This window comes from Zootoca vivipara, chromosome 9 (assembly GCF_963506605.1).
Source record: "Zootoca vivipara chromosome 9, rZooViv1.1, whole genome shotgun sequence".
Taxonomy (NCBI): Eukaryota; Metazoa; Chordata; class Lepidosauria; order Squamata; family Lacertidae; genus Zootoca; species Zootoca vivipara.
In genome coordinates this window covers 10,307,757-10,334,016 of record NC_083284.1, presented here as the reverse complement: position 1 = coordinate 10,334,016, position 26,260 = coordinate 10,307,757, and the positions used below count along the sequence as shown (strand labels likewise).

The following is a 26,260-nucleotide window of genomic DNA, read 5'->3' as shown; positions in this document are numbered from 1 at the left end:
AGGAGGCAGCAACGAAAACCATCCCAAGGAAAAGGAAATGCAAGAAAGCAAAATGGCTGTCCAACGAGGCCTTACAAATAGTGGAGGAGAGGAGGCAAGCAAAATGCAAGGGAGATAGGGAAAGATACGGGAAACTGAATGCAGATTTCCAAAAAAATAGCAAGGAGAGACAAGAGGGTCTTCTTAAACGAGCAATGCAAAGAAATAGAGGAAAACAATAGAATGGGGAAAACCAGAGATCTGTTCAAGAAATTTGGAGATATGAAAGGAACATTTCGTACAAAGATTACCATAATAAAGGACAAAAGTGGTAAGGACCTAACAGAAGCAGAAGACAACAAGAAGAGGTGGCAAGAATACACAGAGGAATTATACCAGAAAGATATGGAGATCTCGTACACCCCAGGTAGTGTGGTTGCTGATCTTGAGCCAGACATCTTGGAGAGTGAAGTCAAATGGGCCTTAGAAAGCACTGCTAATAACAAGGCCAGTGGAAGTGATGATATTCCAGCTGAACTATTTAAAATTTTAAAAGATGATGCTGTTAAGGTGCTACACCCAATATGCCAGCAAGTTTGGAAAACTCAGCAATGGCCAGAGGATTGGAGAAGATCAGTCTACACCCCAATTCCAAAGAAGGGCAGTGCCAAAGAATGCTCCAACTACCGCACAATTGCGCTCATTTCACACGCTAGCAAGGTTATGCTTAAAATTCTACAAGGCAGGCTTAAGCAGTATGTGGACTGAGAACTCCCAGAAGTGCAAGCTGGATTTCGAAAGGGCAGAGGAACCAGAGACCAAATAGCAAACATGCACTGGATTATGGAGAAAGCTAGAGAGTTCCAGAAAAACGTCTACTTCTGCTTCATTGACTATGCAAAAGCCTTTGACTGTGTCGACCACAGCAAACTATGGCAAGTTCTTAAAGAAATGGGAGTGCCTGATCACCTCATCTGTCTCCTGAGAAATCTCTATGTGGGACAAGAAGCTACAGTTAGAACTGGATATGGAACAACTGATTGGTTCAAAATTGGGAAAGGAGTACGACAAGGTTGTATATTGTCTCCCTGCTTATTTAACTTATATGCAGAATTCATCATGCGAAAGGCTGGACTAGATGAATCCCAAGCCGGAATTAAGATTGCCAGAAGAAATATCAACAACCTTAGATATGCAGATGACACAACCTTGATGGCAGAAAGTGAGGAAGAATTAAAGAACCTTTTAATGAGGGTGAAAGAGGAGATCGCAAAATATGGTCTGAAGCTCAACATCAAAAAAACCAAGATCATGGCCACTGGTCCCATCACCTCCTGGCAAATAAAAGGGGAAGAAATGGAGGCAGTGAGAGATTTTACTTTCTTGGGCTCCTTAATCACTGCAGATGGTGACAGCACTCACGATATTAAAAGACGTCTGCTTCTTGGGAGAAAAGCAATGACAAACCTAGACAGCATCTTATAAAGCAGAGACATCACCTTGCCTACAAAGGTCCTGTGAGGGGGAAAGGGTACAGAGGTCCCCCCCCCCCATCCTGAGGAGTAGCTCTTCCACCAGCAGTAGCGTCAGCGGGGAGGGGGAAGAGTCCAGTGAGGAAGGAGGAAGGAGGAGACGGGGCTCTAGCAGCATAGGAGAGCCCCTGCTGCACATGGGACAGGAAGAGAGAGAGGGGGAAGAGGGGGAGAAGGAAAACATGGAAAATAGACCCTTTTCCCCTCCGGTTACGGACTTACGCAGAAGGAAACGTGGGAGGAGATATGGGGTGCCCCGACTCTTATGTTGGAAGAGGACGCGGAGTGCGCCATTCCAGGGTTCTGGGTCAGACTGAGTGGATGTATCCTGTATAGCTCTAGCACTGTAAATAGCCTGCAATTAATAAAAGCATGAAAAGGCAAAGGACTGGAGAGTCAGTACTCTAGAGTAGTCGCAACCCATTGCCTGTGACAGGTCCGTATAGTTAAAGCTATGGTTTTCCCAGTAGTGATGTATGGAAGTGAGAGCTGAACCATAAAGAAGGCTGATCGCCAAAGAATTGATGCTTTTGAATTATGGTGCTGGAGGAGACTCTTGAGAGTCCCATGGGCTGCAAGAAGATCAAACCTATCCATTCTGAAGGAAGTCAGCCGTCAGTGCTCACTGGAAGGACAGATTGTGAAGCTGAGGCTCCAATACTTTGGCCACCTCATGAGAAGAGAATAATCCTTGGAAAAGACCCTGATGTTGGGAAAGACTGAGGGCACTAGGAGAAGGGGACGACAGAGGACGAGATGGTTGGACAGTGTTCTCGAAGCTACGAACATGAGTTTGACCAAACTGCGGGAGGCAGTGCAAGACAGGAGTGCCTGGCGTGCTCTGGTCCATGGGGTCACGAAGAGTCGGACACGACTAAACGACTAAACAACAACAAAGGTACCCCTGACAGTTAGGTCCAGTCGTGGACAACTCTGGGGTTGCACTCTCATCTCGCTCTATAGGCTGAGAGAGCCTGCGTTTGTCTGGACAGCTTCCTGGTCATGTGGCCAGCATGACTAACATGGGCGTAGGCAGGGGGCAGGAGGGGGCAGTTGCCCCCCCTAGAAGCAGGGCCGCTGGCCAGCCTGCCCCGCTGCCCGCCCAGTGCCATCTCCCTTCTCCCTGGCTGGCTGTGGGGCGGGTGGAGGAAAAGCCCCACAGCCGCGCAAAGCGGTTGCCTGGCTTTCCCTCTGCCCGCCCCACAGCCAGCCAGGGAGAAGGGAGACGTCCCTTCTAGCAAACCGCACAAAGCGGTTGCCTGGCTTTCCCTCCGCCCGCCCCACAGCCAGCCAGGGAGAAGGGAGACGTCCCTTCTAGCCGGCTGGCTGTGGGGCGGGCGGAGGGAAAGCCAGGCAACCGCTTTGCGCGGTTCTGGGGCTTCCCCTCCACCCGCCCCGGTGCCCCCTCACCCCTGCCGATCACGGAGGGGGAGGAGGGAGTCGGAGCAGCCCGATTTCGGGCTGATCCTGGCGCCCCCTCGCCCTTGCTGGTCGAGGAGGGGGAGGAGGGGGTCGGAGCAACCCGAAATCGGGCTGCTCTGATCCCCTCCTCCCCCTCCGCGATCGCCGGGGCGGGTGGAGGGAAACCTGGCTTTCCCTCCACCCGCCCCACAGCCAGCAAGGGAGAAGGGAGACATCCCTTCTCCCTGTCTGGCTGTAGGGCGGGTGGAGGGACAGCCCCAGAGCCGCGCAAAGCGGTTGCCTGGCTTTCCCTCCGCCCGCACCACAGCCAGCAAGGGAGAAGGGAGCTTTCCTTGCCCCACTGTGGCCCCTCCCCCTCCCCTTGGCCCTGCCCCTTGGCACCGCCCCTTGCCCCCCTAATTTTCATCCTGGCTACGCCCCTGATGACTAAGCCGCTTCTGGCAAACCAGAGCAGCACATGGAAACACCATTTACCTTCCCTGTCTCATAGTCCGTTGGTGATCTGTTTTTTAGGAGTCCAACTTCTCAGCAGCCTGCACTGAATCAGATGCTGGAGCTACTGTTATATTTTCCTTCAGTCTGAGGAACTTTCTTCCCGATCTACTCTTCTGCCTTTTATTTCGCTTCAACTGTGTGAGCTGCAACCGGTGAGGCTTCCCTGGTTCTGGTGGCATGCCAATAGATTTTTTTGGCAGCTATAATATGGTAGCAAGTCCTGGATGATGGGCAAGAGCAGTTCTCTTTGGGGAAAAGGCAGACAACATAATGCTTTTCTTTACTAACCCTTACCACAAATACACCAAGCTGTGGACAAACACCTATTAAATTGTTCATTACCATGAAGGATCATGGTACCATTTGACAAACTGATGGTGCCTTCTCATAGCTTTCATCTTTCTGAGGCCACAGAAGTTATCCATGATTTGTGATGGATCACAAGCTATATGAGGAAAGACTGTATCTTCTGGTTATTTCAGGGCCGGCTCTAGGTAGACTCCCGGTGGTGCGGTGTGCCAGGGTGCCGGGCTGGTAGGTGGGGCTGTGCGCGACGAAGCTGCGCGGAAACCATGCTGCGCCCTGCGAGGGCGGGAGCGCTGGAGCGATCTCCGCTACTCAGTGCCAGGGCACCTGACCTGCTCGAGACTGCCCTGGGTGATCTTGAGTGTCTGAAAAACTGAGACCGCAAATGAAAGTTTCCAGTGTTACACAGTCCACGCAAAGTTTCTCTCCAGTAAAATTTTTGCATTGCATGTAAGGATAACACCATTGCTTCCACCGTCAATTCTTTCCATTGTCAAAGTCTTTTTAGAACTGCATGAAAACTCTCAGAGACATTTGTGGTAATTCCACTTTTTTCATTATATATGTCCAGTCTCTTTAGAATCCAGGCCCCAGCACGCTTTGCTCCAATTTGTACTGAGTTTATCAAATTTGAATCTGTAGTCTTGCTCAGAATTTGACCTGAGAAGATCAAAAAAGTCAGCAAGGTATAGCTTGGTATCTTCTGAACTGGCCCCATGTTTTTTTCAACCAAAACATGATGTCTCTGCGGATGTCATTCCAGCATACCGCTCTGTGGCTCTTGAGCGAAAGATGCTCCAAAGCATTTTAAATTCCTTTTTCTCTGTCAGACACTATGACAACTTTATCTGAATTGAGCAATGGACACTGTTTTGAAAGGTTTCAAAAAATCTCCTGTGATTGTCCTCTCGCCTGCTGTCATGTATCATGAACATTACAGGAATCAGTGGTGATTCAGCGAAAAGCCTCTCCCCCATGCTTTTCAACATCTACATGAAGCTGCTGGGAGAGATCATCAGGGGGTTTGGGCTGGGTGTTCATCATAGAATCATAGAGTTGGAAGAGACCACAAGGGCCATCCAGTCCAACCTCCTGCCAAGCAGGAAACACCATCAAAGCATTCCTGACAGATGGCTGTCAAGCCTCTGCTTAAAGACCTCCAAAGAAGGAGACTCCACCACACTCCTTGGCAGCAAATTCCACTGCCGAACAGCTCTTACTGTCAGGAAGTTCTTCCTAATGTTTAGGTGGAATCTTCTTTCTTGTAGTTTGAATCCATTGCTCCATGTCCGCTTCTCTAGAGCAGCAGAAAACAACCTTTCTCCCTCCTCTATATGACATCCTTTTATTTATTTGGACATGGCTATCAAATCACCCCTTAACCTTCTCTTCTCCAGGCTAAACATACCCAGCTCCCTAAGCCGTTCCTCATAAGGCATCGTTTCCAGGCCTTTGACCATTTTTGGTTGCCCTCCTCTGGACATGTTCCAGCTTGTCAGTATCCTTCTTGAACTGTGGTGCCCAGAACTGGACACAGTTCTCCAGGTGAGGTCTGACCAGAGCATGAGTATGCAGATGATACCCAGCTCTACCTTTCTTTCAAATCAGAACCAGTGAAGGCGGTGAAGGTCCTGTGTGAGTGCTTGGAGGCAGTTGGAGGATGGATGGTGGCTAACAGATTGAGGTTGAATCCTGACAAGACAGAAGTACTGTGTTGGGGGGACAGGAGGCGGGCAGGTGTGGAGGACTCCCTGGTCCTGAATGGGGCAACTGTGCCCCTGAAGGACCAGGGGCGCAGTCTGGGAATCATTTTGGACCCACAGCTGTCCATGGAGGCTCAGGTTAATTCTGTGTCCAGGGCAGCTGTCTACCAGCTCCATCTGGTACGCAGGCTGAGACCCTACCTGCCTGCAGACTGCCTCACCAGAGTGGTGCATGCTCTAGTTATCTCTCGCTTGGAATACTGCAATGCACTCTATGTGGGGCTACCTTTGAAGGTGACCCGGAAACTACAACTAATCCAGAATGTGGCAGCTAGACTCAGGGGCGTCTTTCCCCTTGGGCTGAGTGGCACCCTGGGCCATGTTGCCTGCCCAGCAGGGGCGCATTTAGGAGGCACACGGAACCCCCCGTTTGTCCGCTTCCCCCACTTCGCTCCTTTCCCGGTGGCGGTGGTGGAGCTGCCTCCGTCAAGGGGCTGTGCCCCCACCTGCTCAGCCCAGCCCAGCTGCCCGACTCTGCGTGCTCCTTGGGGTGCAGATTTCCGTGCCTCCGACAAAGCCACCTCGAAGGCGGGGAGGGGCACCTGGAACCATAGTTTTTGGTCTGTTTTTTTAAAATTCTGGTACATCGCTCATGCAAAGAAAAGATCCTGCACTGCGTGTCTCAGGCCTGATCGATCAACTTTGGCAGACGCAGTAAGGCTGTTGTTTAAAAAGAAAGTACCATAAACAGAGAAGCAACTCCACACGAGGCAGGCTTTGGAAGGTGAAATGGCAAAAGGTTTATTTGGTAACGCTCTGTCGGAATGCCACTTGATTCGCAAGGACACGTCAATTGCAGCATTTTCATTTTAAACCGTTCTCTCAAAGTGAGGCTCCACTTTTCCAAATGCCCCTGCGAGGCAGGGACAACCACCCACCCACCCACCCACCAGCCTGGGAAAACCAAGACTATGGACCACAGCATGTTCTGGTCAGGGCCCGCCTGTCAGAGCCAGTGTCATATGCCATTGGTTTGCCTGGGTGTCGAGGACATACCCATCCACCCGCAGCCCTTGTATGCAAGAAAATGAATCATGTGATATAGAAAAATATGGGGGAGAAATATCCACTGTGCAAAGCACAACCTGCCCGCATCCTTCACTTCCCTAACTTTGCCTATGGGGGCCGCCATTTTCAAGGGTTGCCCAACTGGGCCATTGAGCAGAGATGAGTCGGAAGGCACGGTGGTCTCTGTTTCGAAACATAGAATTGGAGGGGACTATTAGAGTCATCTAATCCAACCCGGAATCTTGCCCAACATGAGGCTCGAACCCATGACCCTGAGATTAAGGGTCTCATGCTCTACCAACTGAGCTATCCAGCAACAGAGGCTGTAATTTTGGAGCTGGCAGTCCATCAGTCTTGATTACCTATGTCAGTTTCCCCCAACTTGGTGCCCTCCAGACTCCAGCTCCCATCTTCTTCCCAAAGTTCAGGGATGGTGGGAGTTGCAATCCCAAACATCTGGAAGGCAACGAGGTTGAGGAAAGCTGTACTTGAAGGGAGGCCAGCACTGTTTGTGTGAATCTGGTCATTATAATGAAGACAATGCCCTCAGCAGCAAGGCACCCACCAAACCAAAATAACAACATTTATTTATTGTGACATTGGCGCTCGGCTGTCAAGGAACCATTTTGTTAGCACCAATGTGGTGAACCTTTAGCCCGCCAGACATTGATGAACCACAACTACCATCAGCCCCAGCAAGCAGAGCCAGCGACCAGGGATGACGGGATGATGGGAGTTGTAGTGCAGTAACATGAGGAAGTTCCCCATACCTGAGTTCAGGGATGTTCTTGATGGATTTCATCATTTTATTAAGGGGTGTCCTTGTGGGGTTTTCTCTTGCTTGCTGTTCTTTGATCCCTTGACTACCTTGTCAGTCCTTGAGAGTGTTCTTGCCCTTTTAAGAGTTCTATGGAAGGAAGTTTTCTTTTTCTGGGATACGTGAGACTTTTCCCAGAAGAGTGCTATACTCATGGAAGAAGTTACAGTGGTACCTCGGTTTATGAACACAATTGGTTCCGGAAGTCTGTTCATAAACTGAAGCAAACTTTCCCATCGAAAGTAATGGAAAGTGAATCAATCGGTTCCAGATGGGTCTGCGGCATTCGTAAACTGAAAATTCGTAAACCGAGGTTCCACTGTACACCTAATGGCCTGGCTTCTTCCATGTCCATCGTCAAGGGACAGCAGCTCTTTCTCAAGTTCTGGCCCTATGGATGGGATTTATACCTACCCCTCCATCTCTGTCCAGCTTTCCTTCAACTGACACCAACTCCTGACAAATCATTGAAAATCCACATGCAGGTTTGTCCTTTGGTAACTCGATTCATACACTAAATATTGGCTGATAATCAAGAGGAAGGCAAAACGGACGTGCTCGCCTATGGACAAATGGCATGGCTTTGAACTGGGATTTAATGTGACTTCAGAACTCAGCCAGAACCATTTTTTTCAGTGTCAGGGTTTGACCCTGGGACATGTGAAGGAATGAGGAATGAGAGTTTCTTTGTGCATGGACAGAGTGCTGCACGGCTACAACCAGCCTCTGCACATCTGAGCTGAAAGGGAACGGCTTTTGGGAGAGGCATGTATAGGTGCGCTTAAACCGAAAGAGGTCGCTTTAGAAATTCAGCACCATTTCTTACATGTTCATAATAAGTAGAACTTAAAAATATATGCATCTTGATTTTAGGAAAAGGGGGTTTTAAGTGCTCAGGCTCACAATGTAAAGAAAAAGAAAAAGAAAATAACACTTGCAACTGTAAGTATCTTATTTTTCCTTATTTTAATAATTTCAATGGGGGGTGTGACCAAAAAAATCCGCACCGGGTACCACCTGACCTTGCTGGGTCGACAACTCTGGGAAACAGAGGGGGTGGGGGGCTGGAGGGATCTTTGCACTACAGAGCTGGATATGCTTAAGACAGCCCTGGCTAAACTGGTGACTGGGAGTGGCCATTGAGACCATGGACCACCGGTCTTGAAAGACCTACATTGGCTGTGCCCCTGGGCATTATAAGTGATTTGACAGCTGTAGCGCGGCAAAAAAAAAAGGCAAAGAAGATCAGCTGTCAGCCTTTTTGTCGTGCTACAGCTGGTTCCCCTTTGCGTTACGCTGGTCTCCGCCGGTTGCTGCTCACCGCTTGTGGCAACTGGCAGAGACCAGCAGAACACAAAGGAGAACCAGCTGTAGCGCAGATAGAAGGCAAAGGAAGATCAGCTTCCCGCGCTGACAGCTGATCTTCCTTTGCCTTCTTCCTGCGCTACAGCTGGTTCCCCTTTTTTTGCCACTCGCCGCCGCTTTGTCTTTCTATGGCTGCGCTTCGCAAGATGAAGCGGCGTTCATAGAAAACCTCGTTGTCTTGCGAGTCCCTCGTGCAAAGCAAAAAAATTTCGTCTTGCGAGTTTTTTGCTGCACGAGGCATTTGTCTTGCGAGGTACCACTGTACTTAAAATAATAATAATAATAATAATAATAATAATAATAATAATAATAATAATTTATTATTTATACCCCGCCTATCTGGCTGGGTTTCCCCAGCCACTCTAGGCGGCTTCCAACAGAAAAATGAAATAAAACAATCAATTAAACATTAAAAGCCTCCCTAAACAGGGCCTCCTTCAGATGTCTTCTGGTAGCTGTTTTTCTCTTTGACATCTGATGGGGGGGCGTTCCACAGGGTGGGCGCCACCACCGAGAAGGCCCTCTGCCTGGTTCCCTGCAACTTGGCTTCTTGCAACGAGGGAACCGCCAGAAGGCCTTCGGTACTGGACCTCAGTGTCCGGGCAGAACGATTACCCCATTCAGGACCAGGGAGTCCTCCACACCTGCCCGCCTCCTGTCCCCCACAACCAGTACTTCTGTGTTGTCAGGATTCAACCTCAATCTGTTAGCCGCCATCCATCCTCCAACCGCCTCCAGGCACTCACACAGGACCTTCACCGCCTTCACTGGTTCTGATTTGAAAGAGAGGTAGAGCTGGGTATCATTCGCATACTGATGAACACCCAGCCCAAACCCCCTGATGATCTCTCCCAGCGGCTGCATGTAGATGTTAAAAAGCATGGGGGAGAGGACAGAGCCCTGAGGGACCCCACAAGTGAGAGCCCAGGGGTCCAAACACTCATCCCCCACCACCACTCTCTGAACACGGCCCAGGAGGAAGGAGCGGAACCACTGTATGACAGTGCCCCCAGCTCCCAACCCCTCTAGACAGTCCAGAAGGATGTTATGGTTGATGGTGTCAAAAGCCACTGAGAGATCCAGCAGAACTAGGAAACAGCTCTCACCTTTGTCCCCAGCCCGCTGGAGATCATCAACCAGTGCGACCAAGGCAGTTTCAGTCCCATGATGAGGCCTGAATCCCGACTGGAAGGGATCCAAATGGTCCGCTTCTTCCAGGTGTGCCTGGAATTGTTCAGCAACCACTCGCTCAATCACCTTGCCCAAGAATGGAAGATTTGAGACTGGGCGATAGTTGGCCATATTGGCCGCATCTAAAGATGGTTTTTAAAGAAGCGGTTTAATAACCGCCTCTTTCAGCGGGTCTGGGAAGGCTGCCTCACAGAGAAAAGCATTCACCAACCCGCAAAGCCCATCACCCAGCCCTTCCCAGCTAGCTTTTATAAGCCAGGATGGGCAAGGATCAAGGAAACAGGTGGTTGGTTTCACTCGTCCAAGCAGCCTGTCCACATCCTCGGAGGTAACAGAATGGAATTGATCCCACGCAACTGGACTAGACAGTCCAGTGCAGGAGATCATGGGGCCCGTACTGGGCCCCGATGGAGCAGGTGGTTCCACTAAACTGCGAACCACCTGAAAAAGTCTCCTGCTGCTGTTTTCTGCAGGTGTAATAGAGGCGGTGAAGAAAGTCTTGCCAGTCCTTGCCGGAAGCGGATGTGCAACGTGCGCCGCGTGCTCAGATGCAGCGGGAGCCGGCAGAAGCTGCAGCACGCCCCGCGCTGAGCCCCGACCCAGCAGGACCCTGCGTGACCCGCAGCGTGCCCCACGCCAAATCCTGACCCAGCGGGACCCGGCAAGAGCAGCAGCACGCGCTTTGCCGAGCCCCGACTGAGTGGGAGCCGGCAAAGCGCGTGCTGCTGTTTCTGCCGGCTCCTGCTGGGTCGGGGCGCAGCGCTGCGCGCGCTGCTACCCTTGCCAGGTCCCGCTGGGTCAGGAGCCGATGGAGCGAGAGCCAGCAAAGGCAGCAGCAAGCGCTTTGCCGAGCCCCGACGGAGCGGGAGCCTGCAAAGGCAGCAGTGCATGCTTTGCCGAGCTCCAACCCGGTGGCGGGACGTGGCAAGAGCTGCAGCACGCGCCGCGCCCCGACCCCGGGGGCGGGACCTGGCAAAAGCCACAGCGTGTACCACTTGGAGCCTCGACCCAGCAGGACCCAGCAGCGTGCCCTGCTGAAGCGCCAACAAAGCACCCAGCAGTGCAGCTGCAGCAGCAACAGCAGCAAGTTCCGGGCGCCAAGCCGCAGGAGGAAGAGGAGGTAATTTTTTAAAATAAGACACCCCAAAAATAAGCCATAGGCTTATTTTCTTCAGTAAAATAAATTTAAGGCAGTGTCTTAAAATGTGAGAAACACGGTACTTAATCTGTCAATATTTTCATCTTCTGCCGTTCACGTTTTTTAACCTTGGTGTCGCCAGAAAGCTGTGGATCCTTGATTTTTGTGGTGCAGGCTGTGCCCCTGGGCATGATATGTGATTTGAGGGTGAATTTGGGGGGGCCTCATGCAAAAAGGTGAAGATTCGCGAGGATCCGTGAGGATCCGTGCTTCAAAGCCACATTTTTGGGCCACGGTGTCGCCAGGACGCTGTGAATCCTTGATTTCTGTGGTGCAGGCTGTACCCCTGGGCATGATATGTTATTTGAGGGTGAATTTGGGCGGGTCCCATGCAAATAGGTGAAGATTCGCAAGGATCCGTGCTTCCAAACCACGTTTTTGGGCCACGGTGTCGCCGGGAAGCTGTGGATCCTTGATTTTTGTGGTGCAGGCTGTACCCCTGGGCATGATATGTGATTTGAGGGTGAATTTGGGGGGGCTCCATGCAAATAGGTGAAGATTCGCGAGGATCCGTGCTTCCAAACCACGTTTTTGGGCCACGGTGTCGCCAGGAAGCTGTGGATCCTTGATTTTTGTGGTGCAGGTTGTACCCCTGGCCATGATATGTGATTTGAGGGTGGATTTGGGGGGGCTCCATGCAAATAGGTGAAGATTCGCAAGGATCCGTGCTTCCAAACCACGTTTTTGGGCCACGGTGTCGCCAGGAAGCTGTGGACTCTTGATTTTTGTGGTGCAGGCTGTACCCCTGGCCATGATATGTGATTTGAGGGTGAATTTGGGCGGGTCCCATGCAAATAGGTGAAGATTCGCAAGGATCCGTGCTTCCAAACCATGTTTTTGGGCCACGGTGTCGCCGGGAAGCTGTGGATCCTTGATTTTTGTGGTGCAGGCTGTACCCCTGGCCATGATATGTGATTTGAGGGTGAATTTGGGGGGGCTCCATGCAAATAGGTGAAGATTCGCGAGGATCCGTGCTTCCAAACCATGTTTTTGGGCCACAGTGTCGCCAGGAAGCTGTGGATCCTTGATTTTTGTGTTGCAGGCTGTGCCCTGGGCATGATATGAGATTTGAGGCTGAATTTGGGGGGCCCCCATGCAAATAGGTTAAGATTCGTGAGGATCCGTGCTTCACACCCACGTTTTTGGGCCACGGTGTCGCCAGGATGCTGTGGATCCCTGATTTTTGTGGTGTAGGCTGTACCCCTGGGCATGATATGTGATTTGAGGGTGAATTTGGGCGGGTCCCATGCAAATAGGTGAAGATTCGCAAGGATCCGTGCTTCAAAACCATGTTTTTGGGCCACGGTGTCGCCAGGACGCTGTGGATCCTTGATTTTTGTGGTGCAGGCTGTACCCCTGGGCATGATATGTGATTTGAGGGTGAATTTGGGCGGGTCCCATGCAAATAGGTGAAGATTCGCAAGGATCCGTGCTTCAAAACCACGTTTTTCGGCCACAGTGTCACCAGGACGCTGTGGATCCTTGATTTTTGTGGTGCAGGCTGTACCCCTGGGCATGATATGTTATTTGAGGGAGATTTGGGGTGGGGGCCATGCAAAAAGGTGAAGATTCTTGAGGATCCGTGCTTCAAAGCCACGTTTTTGGGCCACGGTGTCGCCAGGACGCTGTGAATCCTTGGGTTTTTGTGGTGCTGGCTGTACCCCTGGGCATGATATGTGATTTGAGGATGTATTTGGGGGGGCTCCATGCAAATAGGTGAAGATTCGCGAGGATCCGTGAGGATCCGTGCTTCAAAACCAAGTTTTTGGGCCACGGTGTCGCCGGGAAGTTGTGGATCCTTGATTTTTGTGGTGCAGGCTGTACCCCTGGGCATGATATGTGATTTGAGGGTGAATTTGGGCGGGTCCCATGCAAATAGGTGAAGATTTGCAAGGATCCGTGCTTTAAAACCACGTTTTTGGGCCACGGTGTCGCCGGGAAGCTGTGGATCCTTGATTTTTGTGGTGCAGGCTGTACCCCTGGGCATGATATGTGATTTGAGGGTGAATTTGGGGGGGCTCCATGCAAATAGGTGAAGATTCGCGAGGATCCGTGCTTCCAAACCACGTTTTTGGGCCACGGTGTCACCAGGAAGCTGTGGATCCTTGATTTTTGTGGTGCAGGCTGTACCCCTGGGCATGATATGTGATTTGAGGGTGAATTTGGGCGGGTCCCATGCAAATAGGTGAAGATTCGCAAGGATCCGTGCTTTAAAACCACGTTTTTGGGCCACGGTGTCGCCGGGAAGCTGTGGATCCTTGATTTTTGTGGTGCAGGCTGTACCCCTGGGCATGATATGTGATTTGAGGGTGAATTTGGGGGGGCTCCATGCAAATAGGTGAAGATTCGCGAGGATCCGTGCTTCCAAACCACGTTTTTGGGCCACGGTGTCACCAGGAAGCTGTGGAACCTTGATTTTTGTGGTGCAGGCTGTACCCCTGGGCATGATATGTGATTTGAGGGTGAATTTGGGGGGGGGCATGCAAAAAGGTTAGTATCCGTGAGGATCCGTGCTTCCAAACCACGTTTTTGAGCCACGGTGTCGCCAGGAAGCTGTGGAACCTTGATTTTTGTGGTGCAGGCTGTACCCCTGGCCATGATATGTGATTTGAGGGTGAATTTGGGGGGGCCCCATGCAAAAAGGTGAAGATTCGTGAGGATCCGTGCTTCAAAACCCCTTTTTTGGGCCACGGTGTCGCCAGGAAGCTGTGGATCCTTGATTTTTGTGGTGCAGGCTGTACCCCTGGGCATGATATGTGATTTGAGGGTGAATTTGGGGGGGCTCCATGCAAATACGTGAAGATTCGCGAGGATCCGTGAGGATCCGTGCTTCAAAGCCACGTTTTTGGGCCACGGTGTCGCCGGGAAGTTGTGGATCCTTGATTTTTGTGGTGCAGGCTGTACCCCTGGCCATGATATGTGATTTGAGGGTGAATTTGGGGGGGCTCCATGCAAATTGGTGAAGATTCGCGAGGATCCGTGCTTCAAAACCACGTTTTTGGGCCACGGTGTCGCCAGGAAGCTGTGGATCCTTGATTTTTGTGGTGCAGGCTGTACCCCTGGCCATGATATGTTATTTGAGGGTGAATTTGGGCGGGTCCCATGCAAATAGGTGAAGATTCGCAAGGATCCGTGCTTCCAAACCACGTTTTTGGGCCACGGTGTCGCCGGGAAGCTGTGGATCCTTGATTTTTGTGGTGCAGGCTGTACCCCTGGGCATGATATGTGATTTGAGGGTGAATTTGGGGGGGCTCCATGCAAATACGTGAAGATTCGCGAGGATCCGTGAGGATCCGTGCTTCAAAGCCACGTTTTTGGGCCACGGTGTCGCCGGGAAGTTGTGGATCCTTGATTTTTGTGGTGCAGGCTGTACCCCTGGCCATGATATGTGATTTGAGGGTGAATTTGGGGGGGCTCCATGCAAATTGGTGAAGATTCGCGAGGATCCGTGCTTCAAAACCACGTTTTTGGGCCACGGTGTCGCCAGGAAGCTGTGGATCCTTGATTTTTGTGGTGCAGGCTGTACCCCTGGCCATGATATGTGATTTGAGGGTGAATTGGGGGGGGACCCATGCAAAAAGGTGAAGATTCGTGAGGATCCGTGCTTCAAAACCACGTTTTTGGGCCACGGTGTCGCCAGGAAGCTGTGGATCCTTGATTTTTGTGGTGCAGGCTGTACCCCTGGCCATGATATGTGATTTGAGGGTGAATTTGGGGGGGCATGCAAAAAGGTTAGTATCCGTGAGGATCCGTGCTTCAAAACCACGTTTTTGAGCCACGGTGTCGCCAGGAAGCTGTGGAACCTTGATTTTTTGTGGTGCAGGCTGTACCCCTGGTCATGATATGTGATTTGAGGGTGAATTTGGGGGGGGGCATGCAAAAAGGTGAAGATTCGTGAGGATCCGTGCTTCAAAACCACGTTTTTGGGCCACGGTGTCGCCAGGAAGCTGTGGATCCTTGATTTTTGTGGTGCAGGCTGTGCCCCTGGGCATGATATGTGATTTGACAGTGAGTTCGCGGTGGCCCAATGCAGAAATCATGAGGATCCATGAGGATCCGTGGTTTTTAACCACGTTTTTGTGTCATTGTGGCCGCACGAAACAGTGGATGCATGATTTTTTTGGTGCTGCCTACAGACTAAGACATACTCTACAATATCATGGTGTTGTTTTTTTATTTGAATGAAAAAATCATATGAATTCATGAGGATCCGTTTAAAATCATCTGGATCCGCGTTTTACCCTGACCCTCTCCTGTACTGTATTTGGCTGGCATGTGGCCAGTGATATAGATCTGTGATCTCCTTTCATGCCCATCTGGCATCTGTCTTTTTTTCATTCTAATCTGCTGACCCTTTCCCTCACTTGCTTTGCAACTATTCCCCCCCCCCCAAAAAATATGCACGATCAGCAATTTCAGTATTTTTTATGAAATTACATCGGCAAAGCACTATCTTAATGACGGTGATGGTTCATGAAAATAAAATCCCAGAATCAGAAGGTGCGGCTTAGTGAATGCAGTTTTACTATTCAGTGTTTTGCTCCGGAGAATTTTAACAGGTTTGTGTGAGTTGGATAATAGTTTCGGTATAGTCGGAGACTAAATCAGGCTTTCTGAACTTCTGTACTGTATTTATATACAATATTTTTGGCCCCTCTTCCAGATTCTAGGGGGGGTGAGAAGTTTGAGAGGAGAGTGGGGTTACAGATCTCCTCTTCCACCAGAAATCATGAGGTAGAAAAAATAAGCAGCACTATTCCATCTCTCTTTGGTTGCATATAAGCTGTCATTCTTTCAAGCTGCAGTCATTGCATCAGGCTACATGAATTGTTTCTATCCCAGCCAGTTGTTAGAATTTTTAGAATTCTGGCCCTGTCTCTCCTATACGTACTGTTTTTCAAAAAAAAAAAAAAGTTTTTTGCCTACTGTAAGCCGTTCTGGTGGTTCTCCGCCTCCTCCTCCTTTGTAATCTACCTTTTTCCCAGTGATCCATGCGAAGATCACCTCCAGGCTTGACTATTGTAACTCGCTCTACGCGGGGCTGCCCTTAAAGCTGACCCAGAAACTCCAGCGGGTGCAGAATGCCGCGGCGAGGCTCCTTACAGGGTCCCGGCCACGGGATCACATTCATCCAGTGCTTTACCAGCTGCACTGGCTCCCGGTGGAGTACAGGATCAGGTTTAAGGTGCTGGTTTTGACCTTTAAAGCCCTATGCGACTTGGGACCCTCGTACCTACGGGACCGCCTCTCCTGGTATGCCCCACGGAGGACCTTAAGGTCCACAAACAATAATATTCTGGAGATCCCGAGTCATAAGATGGCTAGATTGGCCTCTACTAGAGCCAGGGCCTTTTCAGTACTGGCCCCAACCTGGTGGAACGCTCTTTCCCAGGAGACCAGGGCCCTGCGGGATTTGTCATCTTTCCGCAGGGCCTGCAAGACAGAGCTGTTCCGCCTGGCCTTTGGGTTAGACTCAGCCTGACCCCTGTGTTTCCTCCCTCGTGGCTTGGACTTATGGACTACTTGAAATGAGGCTGCACTTTAAATTTTAACACTGTATTTTAATCTGTATTTTAATTAATTGTTTTTATGTTTTATTGTGATTCTGTTGGTGTCAGCCACCCTGAGCCCAGTTTTTGACTGGGGAGGGCGGGGTATAAATAAAAATTTATTATTATTATTATTATACAGGAAAATAAGGTGGCTTGCAGATAAAAATAAGAACAGTTAAAAACATAGGGGGGGAGCAATAATTAAAATCCAATTAAATTAAAACTCTTTATTAGAATCACAGAGTTGGGAGGGACTCTCAAGTCCAACCCCTGCAATGCCGGAATGTCATCTAAAGTATCCATGATAAATTAGATGGCCATCCAGCCCCTTTCAGAATACACTCAACCTACACTTTGCCCTGGTTCAGAATGAAAAGCATAAATTCCACCCGCAGGCCTTGTGACCTTTATAACACCCATTTTATTAATTAAAAGAACAGTTGCATATGAGTGGAGTATTGCATTTGCTCAAGATGGTGACTGGATTGGCATTGTGGAACAGGGTTCAGGAAAAAATTGGCCTTGCATACAAGCCTCATATGCCAATTTCTACCACCAAGTGAGTTTTTTAAAGCTGCAGAAGAGAAGTGTACTGTACATATTGAAAGTGCTGACAGTCACAGTCTTAACAATGGTAGAACAATATATCTATTAAAACCATACAAATAATTACAGTAAAAACAACACAGCACCAACCCTTTCATTATACATGCACTATAAATGTGCAAATAAACGAACTGGAACCTTTAAGAACTGGTGCCTGAGCTTGCCTCTTTCTTCCTCCCTCACCCCTACCCCATTTTCATGTGTCTTCTGTTTTTTAGATTCCTAAGGCTGCGCTGTGGGTTAAACCACTGAGCCTAGGGCTTGCCGATCAGAAGGTCGGCGGTTCGAATCCCCACAATGGGGTGAGCTCCCGTTGCTCAGTCCCAGGTCCTGCCAACCTAGCAGTTCAAAAGCACGTCAAAGTGCAAGTAGATAAATAGGTACCGCTCCGGTGGGAAGGTAAACGACATTTCTGTGCGCTGGTCTGGTTTCGCCAGAAGCGGCTTAGTCATGCTGGCCACGTGACCCGGAAGCTGTACGCTGGCTCCCTCGGCCAGTAAAGTGAGATGAGCGCTGCAACCCCAGAGTCATCCGCAACTGGACCTAAGGGTCAGGGGTCCCTTTACCTTTAAGGCTGAAGACAAGAACTGAATTGTGGCTTTCGTACGCCACTCAGGGAGCTTTTTCTAATAAAGCCCATTAGAACTCAAGGCAGAGTCAACTCATTTCAGTTTTCTCCCCATCTTTCTCTCCGTTGAAGTTCTTTGAGGGCAGCGCTGAGGCAGAGGAAGAGAAAACCGATAGGCAGTGCTACCCCCTGGACTTGGGTGTAAGAAGGAAGGCAGGTATAGGCAGGCAGAGGGCAGGCTGAGATGGGTGAGGTAGTGGCCCATTCACTCTGGTGGACCAGCCTCTACTGGGTAAAAAATGCTTTAAGTAGGTTAGGGCACCTAGCCATTATTATTATAATGATTAATTACCGCCCAGTCAGCCTGACATCAATACCAGGAAAGATTCTAGAGCAGATCATTAAGCAAACTTGACACCTAGAAGGAAACGCTGTGATCACTAAAAGTCAGCATGGGTTTCTGAAAAATAAGTCATGTCAGACTAATCTGATCTCATTTTTTGACAGAGTTACAAGCCTGGTAGATGAAGGGAACGCTGTGGATGTAGCCTATCTTGATTTCAGCAAGGCCTTTGACAAGGTGCCCCATGATATTCTTGTAAAGAAGCTGGTAAAATGCGGGCTAGGCAATGCTACCATTCAGTGGATTTGTAACTGGCTGACTGACAGAACCCAATGGCTCCTCTTCATCCTGGAGAGTAGTGACTAGTGGGGTGCCACAGGGTTCTGTCTTGGGCCCAGTCTTATTCAACATCTTTATCAATGACTTGGATGATGGGCTTGAGGGCATCCTGAGCAAGTTTGCAGATGACACCAAATTGGGAGGGGTGGCTAATACCCCAGAGGACAGGATCACACTTCAAAATGACCTTAACAGATTAGACAACTGGGCCAAAGCAAACAAGATGAATTTTAACAAGGAGAAATGTAAAGTACTACACTTGGGCAAAAATAATGAAAGGCACAAATACAGGATGGGTGACACCTGGCTTGAGAGCAGTACATGTGAAAAGGATCTAGGAGTCTTGGTAGACCACAAACTTGACATGAGTCAGCAGTGTGATGCAGCAGCTAAAAAAAGCCAATGCAATTCTGGGCTGCATCAATAGGAGTATACTGTACCATCTAGATCAAGGGAAGTAATAGTACCACTGTATTCTGCTCTGGTCAGACCTCACCTGGAGTACTGTGTCCAGTTCTGGGCACCACAGTTCAAGAAGGATACTGACAAGCTGGAACGTGTCCAGAAGAGGGCAACCAAAGTGGTCAAAGCCCTGGAAACGATGCCTTATGAGGAACGGCTTAGGGAGCTGGGTATGTTTAGCCTGGAGAAGAGAAGGTTAAGGGGTGATATGATAGCCATGTTCAAATATATGAAAGGATGTCATATAGAGGAGGGAGAAAGATTGTTTTCTGCTGCTCCAGAGAAGCGGACACGGAGCAATGGATTCAAACTACAAGAAAGAAGATTCCACCTAAACATTAGGAAGAACTTCCTGACTGTAAGAGCTGTTTGGCAGTGGAATTTGCTGCCAAGGAGTGTGGTGGAGTCTCCTTCTTTGGAGGTCTTTAAGCAGAGGCTTGACAGGCCTCATATGTCAAGAATGCTTTGATGGTGTTTCCTGCTCTGCAGGGGGTTGGACTGGATGGCCCTTGTGGTCTCTTCCAACTCTATGATTCTATGATTCCAGAATTAATTACGTTTGTATACTCTCCTTCATCTGTAGATCTCAGCTTAAAAATACAAGGAAAAACCCACAAAATACATAATAAAAACAAGAACAAGAACAAAACAATATTCCCCGTCCCACCAAATGCATGTAAAAGGATATAGGATGTTATTCAGCCTGGTTGAAGAGGAACGTTTTTGCCTGATACCTAAAGGTATATACGGTATAATGAAGGTGCCAGGCGAACCTCCCTGGGGAGAGCATTCCACAAACGGGGAGCCGCGACAGAAAAGGCCCGTTCTCATGTTTCTGCCATCCGGACCTCTCGCGAAGGAGGCACACAAAGGAGGGCCTCCGATTATTATCTGTCCAGGACGGTTTATATGGAGAGAGGTGGTACTTGAGGAATTGCAGTCCTGAGCCGTTTAAGGCTTTATAGGTCAAATCCAGTACTTTGAATTGGGCCCAGAAGCTAATTGGCAGTGAGTGCAGTTGGGCCAGGATAGGTATATGCTCAAACCGTGAGCAGCCTGGCCTCTGAATTCAGCAAAAAGGGGGCGGGGGAACACACACCAAAGACAGCTATTAAAATAACAGTAGAACAAACAAACAAACAAAAACAGAGCTTCTAAGTTCTGAAGTTTTCATGAAGGAATAAATATCTCGGTAGTGGCACCCGCCCTGTGGAACACCCTTCCATCAGATGTCAAGGAAATAAGCAGCTATCCTATTTTTAAAAGACATCTGAAGGAAGCCCTGTTTAGGGAAGTTTTTTAATATTTAATGCTGTATTGTTTTAACACTCGATTGGGAGCTGCCTAGAGTGGCTGGGGAGACTTAGTCAGATGGGCAGGGTACAAATAATAAATTATTTATTTACTTATTTATTTATTTCCTCCTTGATAAAGATATATCTGAAACACACGGTGAGCATTTCACTCTTCATAGCCGCTTTTTGTGTGAGTAAAACCTGCAATTAAATGGTTGCTCTGTGTGTGTATTTAGTTCTTTTGAAGTACAAGTCCTTTTTCGTTTTATAGAATGGTATTCTTCCACCATTCTGTTCTGAAGAAATGCACGTCAGATCTAAAAAAGTTCACATTTTCAAGGAAAGTGGTGATTGTGCACATTAAAAGTATTGTTAGACATGTAGATAAAATAAATAATAAATAATGGGTGTCTCCAAAACTGGTGGTGTTTGATGTAACCACAAGCATAACGGTGAGACAAAAATCATTGGAGAAGAAACAGTCTTAGAGCATTCAGGCTAAATGCCTTACCATACAGTATTGTGGTGTAAAGCTTTGAGGGGCAGAGACCACATTATCTGATACAGATCTTGCACATTTGAGGAAACCCTCAAGTCGTATTTGCTCGTTTCTTGCTTTGTTAGTCAGTAGCAGCAGCAGCAAAGACTGCTCACTGCAACATTTTGGTGGAACAACAGAGCTATCGCACTTCTGCAGTCCGGCTACTGCAGAAGGTGAGCAGGCAGATTATGCCCAGCTCAGCCTCACCCTAAGAACACCCCATTTTGGAGCATTCTGCCAGGCACTGCCAAGCGGGAATATTAATTTTATTTATTTCTTTATTTCATAAAATTTATACACTGCTTGGTTCTAAAATAGAAATGATAACTGAACTGGTTTGTGCATTGTGGTTTATTGCGAATGAGTAGCTCATGGTCTGGAGTACAACAAAACTGGAAGTGCTGGTTCACATGTAAAGCTAAGCCAAGGCTCTTGGTTCGTTGCGCCTGGCTGCAGACAGGGTGGAGCAGAATGGGAGTGATTTAGTATCAAGAAGGTACTAGTGGAACACCCTTCCATCAGATGTCAAAGAAATAAGCAGCTATCCTATTTTTAAAAGACATCTGAAGGCAGCCCTGTTTAAGCAAGTGCTGTATATTCCTGCGTATAAGACTACTTTTTAACCCAGGAAAATTTTCTCAAAAGTCGGGGGTCGTCTTTCGTATTTCTTACAAGGTGAGTATATCCCAGATTCTATATTTTAACTGGAAAAGTGGGGGGGGGGGGTCGTCTTATATGCCCAGTCGTCTTATACGCCGGAAGATACGGTATTTAATATTTAAAGCTGTATTGTTTTAACACTCGATTGGGGAGACTCAGCCAGATGGGCGGAGTACAAATAATAAATTATTATTATCATAAACCATGGCTTACCATGATGCGTGGATCAGCTCAGTGTCTGAGGCCGTGTACAGCATTCAAAATTTGCCAGGCGCCAGGTGTCTCTTGCAACTGGCTATTGGCGACTTGCGACCATGTGAAGATGCCCGGGAGCCAGGATGGTGCCTGCCCTCTCCACCATCTGGAGGTGGATGCCTGGGGGATCCTTGGATCCGGACTGTTTTCACATCCTGTAGAATTCTATCCGTTATATTTCATATGCACAATCGGAATGATGATAATAATAATTTATTATTTGTACCCCTGCCCATCTGGCCGGGTCTCCCCCGCCACTCTGGGCGGCTTCCAACACACATTAAAATACATTAAAATATCACAGATTAAAAACTTCCCTAAACAGGGCTGCCTTTAGGTATTTTCTAAATGTCAGGTGGTAGTTTATCTCTCTGACCTCTGGTGGAAAATAGAACTTTTGAGTCACCTGGCCCAAAAATGGCAACTAGGGATTCCATCCTGGTTTAAGGGGGTCATTTGGTTCCTAGCTTATATATTTGAATTTCTAACACTGCTTGTCTACACATTTCTGTTTACTCTGCATCCTATGTTCTCCCACTGCTGTCTTAGAAAAGCTTGTATACACGACGTCAGCCACAATCCATATCTATCCTGAAGTTTCTTGTGAAATACTGCATTTTGATACATTCCCACCACCCCAATCAGCTTTGATTTGAATTGAGAACTACTCATTAGGTAAAGGCATTCCTGGCTGATCTCTGCATGCCATTCACATGCAGTGAGTGATGTAGATACAACAGGGTGTACAACAGGGTGCAAATGCATTTAAAATACAGTGAAAATAAATGACCTCGCTGACCTTTAAGCTGGTAGTGTGTACACAGCCATTGTCAAGGTTTTGGCATCCTGGTGTTGAAATACATCTGTACATCATGTTTATAACATTTGTTGTTGTTTAGTCGTTTAGTCGTGTCTGACTCTTCGTGACCCCATGGACCATAGCATGGACCATAGTACATACTGTACTGCTAACATTGCCAACTTAGCAGTTCTAAAGCACGTCAAAGTACAAAGTACAAGTAGATAAATAAGTTCCACTACAGCGGGAAGGTAAACGGTGTTTCCATGTGCTGCTCTGGTTCACCAGAGGCGGCTTGGTCATGCTGTACGCCGGCTCCCTCGGCCAATAACGGGAGATGAGCGCCGCAACCCCAGAGTCGGTCACGACTGGACCTAATGTTCAGGGGTCCCTTTACCTTTAACCCTGGTTTTTAAAAACAGATGGAACAGTGGTAAGTATTTGCTTGCACTGGGTGGGTTAACAGAATTTTGGCACCTCTAATGAGGAAGTTGCCATTGCTTCCTTTCCATTCTTAATTTATTACTGTCCTATTAGCATTTGCTTTCAAACTTTGGAAACATTTCATAGATAAATATAAAATGCATTTATGCTAAAACACTTAGAGATCGTCCTTTGAAAAAGCCGAAGGCTTCTAGAATAGCGACAGAGCTGTATCATGTTGCAAATATTAATTCATGCTCAAACAACAGCAGTTAGAAGTACTCTGCAAATAATGCAAGCACGATGCGTGCCTAATATATATTTAAAAATACTTTAAGGAAAACAGAACTTGAGAACCTGGCAGACATTTTTATAACTGCCTTTCAAAATGTAGCATACTCTGGTGTCTGGGCGCTGTTAATTCTTGGGTGAGCTGTGAGGCTGCACAGATGCCTCTCTTGTTAAAAAAATAAATAAACTGCAATGCATAGTTTTCCTTGTGCTGGAATAGTGTGAAGATGTGGAGATAGCAGGCAAATGTGGGTGGTGGTATGAAATAAGGGTCATGGCATGGCTGCACAATTTAATAGCCAGCTGCTCAAGAAACAGAACCTGAGATAAGATTATGGAGGCAGAAGCAGGCTTGATTCTCAGCGGTTGAAGTCATTGGGTCCTGAATGAGTCAACTTGTGTCCTGAACACACAGCTTTTCGTTCTTCCTTATACAGGAGGAGTTGCTGTTATCTCTTGACAATATTGTTGTAGTGAGGATAAAACATGAACTTCACTCCTGACTAGGTGGTTTTCTTCTAGGAGGAAGTTTTCAGTATATTTCATGCACAGAATGCAGGGACTTATGAACGCACACCCTCCAGGGGGTGTTTGCAGTTACAGGCTCACAGGAGAGACAAAACCCTTAACTGAGAGTTATATGCAGCTCACACCCAGATGAAGTGCTGCTTTAAGGGCAATTTAAAGAAGTGCAAAGACATCACATATGAACGGGTGGTGGCTTAATAGAAAGTTGCTTGTGCCCCATCTTCTCTCCCAGTTATAGTAGGTTGAGAAGAAATGGTGAAGACATAGCCCCCTGTCATTATGACAATTGATATTTTATTTCTCTAGGTCCTTTATTAGTCAGTGATCTTGGATAGCTTTACAACACACAGTGAAATTCACTTGACCTCTTTATTTTTTTTTAATATAATTTTTATTGATTTTACAGGTTACAAAAAGAAACATATATAAAAGAAACACTTTCATAATCAAATTTTCCACCTTCTTTCCACCCCCCCTCCCATGGGCTCTCCCCTGCCACAGGAGTATCCCATGCAGGCAGGCAGTTGAAGATGTTCCATTTTGTAGATGAGTTTATGTCCCCCCCTCCCCCACCCCCCCCAGAGTCCCCCCCTGCCACCAGAGAACTCCAGGTGCAGAAAGCAGAGAGACAACCACCCAGCAATCAAAAAAGAAAAAAAGCTACACTAAAAGAAAAAAGAGAAAAAAATTCAAAAAAAAAAGAATAATAAAAAAGAAAAAAGTCAAAAAACAATAATAAAAACAATCTTTTTCAAATTTACATTGATAAACCATATTTTGTGGGCTTCCCCTACCTCCCCCCTTTCCCAGTTTTCATCCCTTTACTATCCTCTTTAACAGTTTCCATATCTATAAACAACTTACTTTTCCTCTTCATAAAATTTTTAAATTTAGCTAATACCATTTTCACTGAATCTCTTAGTCCTTATAATTCATTATCCAATTTCTCTTCCCTTGCCTAATTTTCCCCCCCCTCAATAGACTTCTTAAAATTTTAAATCCCTAAACTTCTTTTATTTTAACTTTTCCCATAATTAACTCTTACACTCTAAAAAATCCCAATATAACCTTTCTTCCCCAAATTCCGACTACCTCCCTCCAATCCAGCAAGTTCCGTAATCAACAATCCTAATTTGCGCTTGATAATCCGTCCTAATAATTACACTCCCATTTTTCCTTCATCCCACCCCCTTTTTCCAATGTTTTGTCCCCCAGATATCCATGGGGCCCCCCTGAGTTTCTCCCCTTCTTAAATTATTCATGTCCTTCTCCTTGTGGGAAATCTGTAATTCCATTGGTTCCTGTCGTTCCCTCCTCAAAGGAGGGGTACTCCGCTTCTCTTTTTGTAAAGCAATATCAACTTTTTCCTTGTGGTGTGCTTCATTTTGTGTTGTATTGTCCCAGTCATCATCGTTGTTCTCTTCATGCTCCACGTCAGAGTCCACCTCATTGACCAGATCATCCAAATTGCTGTCGCTATCATTGTCACTATCTTCCTCCTCCATTTCCATTTCAATATCTTCATCATCTGAGAAATCATATTCAGCAATCACCATCTGAAATTGCTGCTTTAGTTCTTGCTGTTGAATCTCATCTCGGCATAGTCCTATTTTTAGTTCCCACATGGCTGTCAAAACAATCCGCTGGAACTCAGGCGAGTAGCTTTTTGTTGACATAGTTCCGTCTTGTCAAGGTCACTGCTTATCGTGTGGAGTGGAAAATGGTCGCTGCTTATTTTCCCAGTCTCAGCAAAGTAGTTGCATTTTCCAATTCCAGATTCACAAAGGTCCAAACCAACATTTCACAATTCAAACATTTCAAAAGCATATACTTCTAGCTTCTTGAGAGTCTAAATAGAGTAAAACTCATTTATAAATCCTCGTCAGCTCGCTGGGTTGTCTGGGCTGCCGGCTCCCGGGGAAACAAAAGGTTTTCCTCTTTCTTTTTCATCGTTCTGCAGAGAATCGTCCTTCTCCCCTTTTACCCTGCATCCAGGGGAGGACCTTTTATGTCTTTTGAGGATACCTTTTAGACATTCAGTTCGTGGCTTCGGGTATTTATTTTACTGTTCCTTAGCTACCGGTGGGAGGGGGTGGCTTCCGTTTTATTTCCCTCTCTCCCAAATCCAAATTAGTCCAGATTAATATTCAAAACAATCCAAATTTGAGAACTTACTTACAGTCTTGATTTCTAATTCTTTCTTTTGGAAGAATCCAGCGCTCTCCGCCTCCGGCTCGGAGCTTCTCCCCGCTAGAGCGACGATGGTGCTCAAAATGGCCCCCGCGACTTCGACCCTTCTCACTCCAGCGCTCTTACCAGGGCAGCCGGACGGTTGGGGAGTCCGGTTTTGGGCTCTGCCGAGCAGTTTTGCCCCCGGGACGCCCGACCCGGGGTTCTATGGGATGCAGCGTTGCTCTCGCTGCCCTCCCTCCTCTAGCAAAGACGGGCTGTCTCGGAGCGAGACAAAGACCCCGCCGATCGGCGCTGGCGCTGGACCGGAAGCCCTCACTTGACCTCTTTAA

General features: G+C 47.8%; 1 protein-coding gene across 8 annotated transcripts in view; it reads left to right on the top strand.

The window, feature by feature from the left end:
- Positions 1-26,260, top strand: part of ST3GAL5 (ST3 beta-galactoside alpha-2,3-sialyltransferase 5) — a 45,054-nt gene that overhangs the window by 9,168 nt on the left and 9,626 nt on the right. For 2 of the 8 annotated variants that reach the window (XM_035103112.2, XM_060278381.1), the window contains exon 1: positions 19,261-22,929. The exons of 4 other annotated variants lie outside the window; for them this stretch is intronic. The gene's annotated coding sequence lies outside the window, so the exon portion shown is untranslated. Of the gene's footprint in view, positions 1-19,260; positions 22,930-26,260 lie in introns of those variants that run through there. 2 more of the 8 variants (XM_035103115.2, XM_060278383.1) reach the window with 1 other exon arrangement.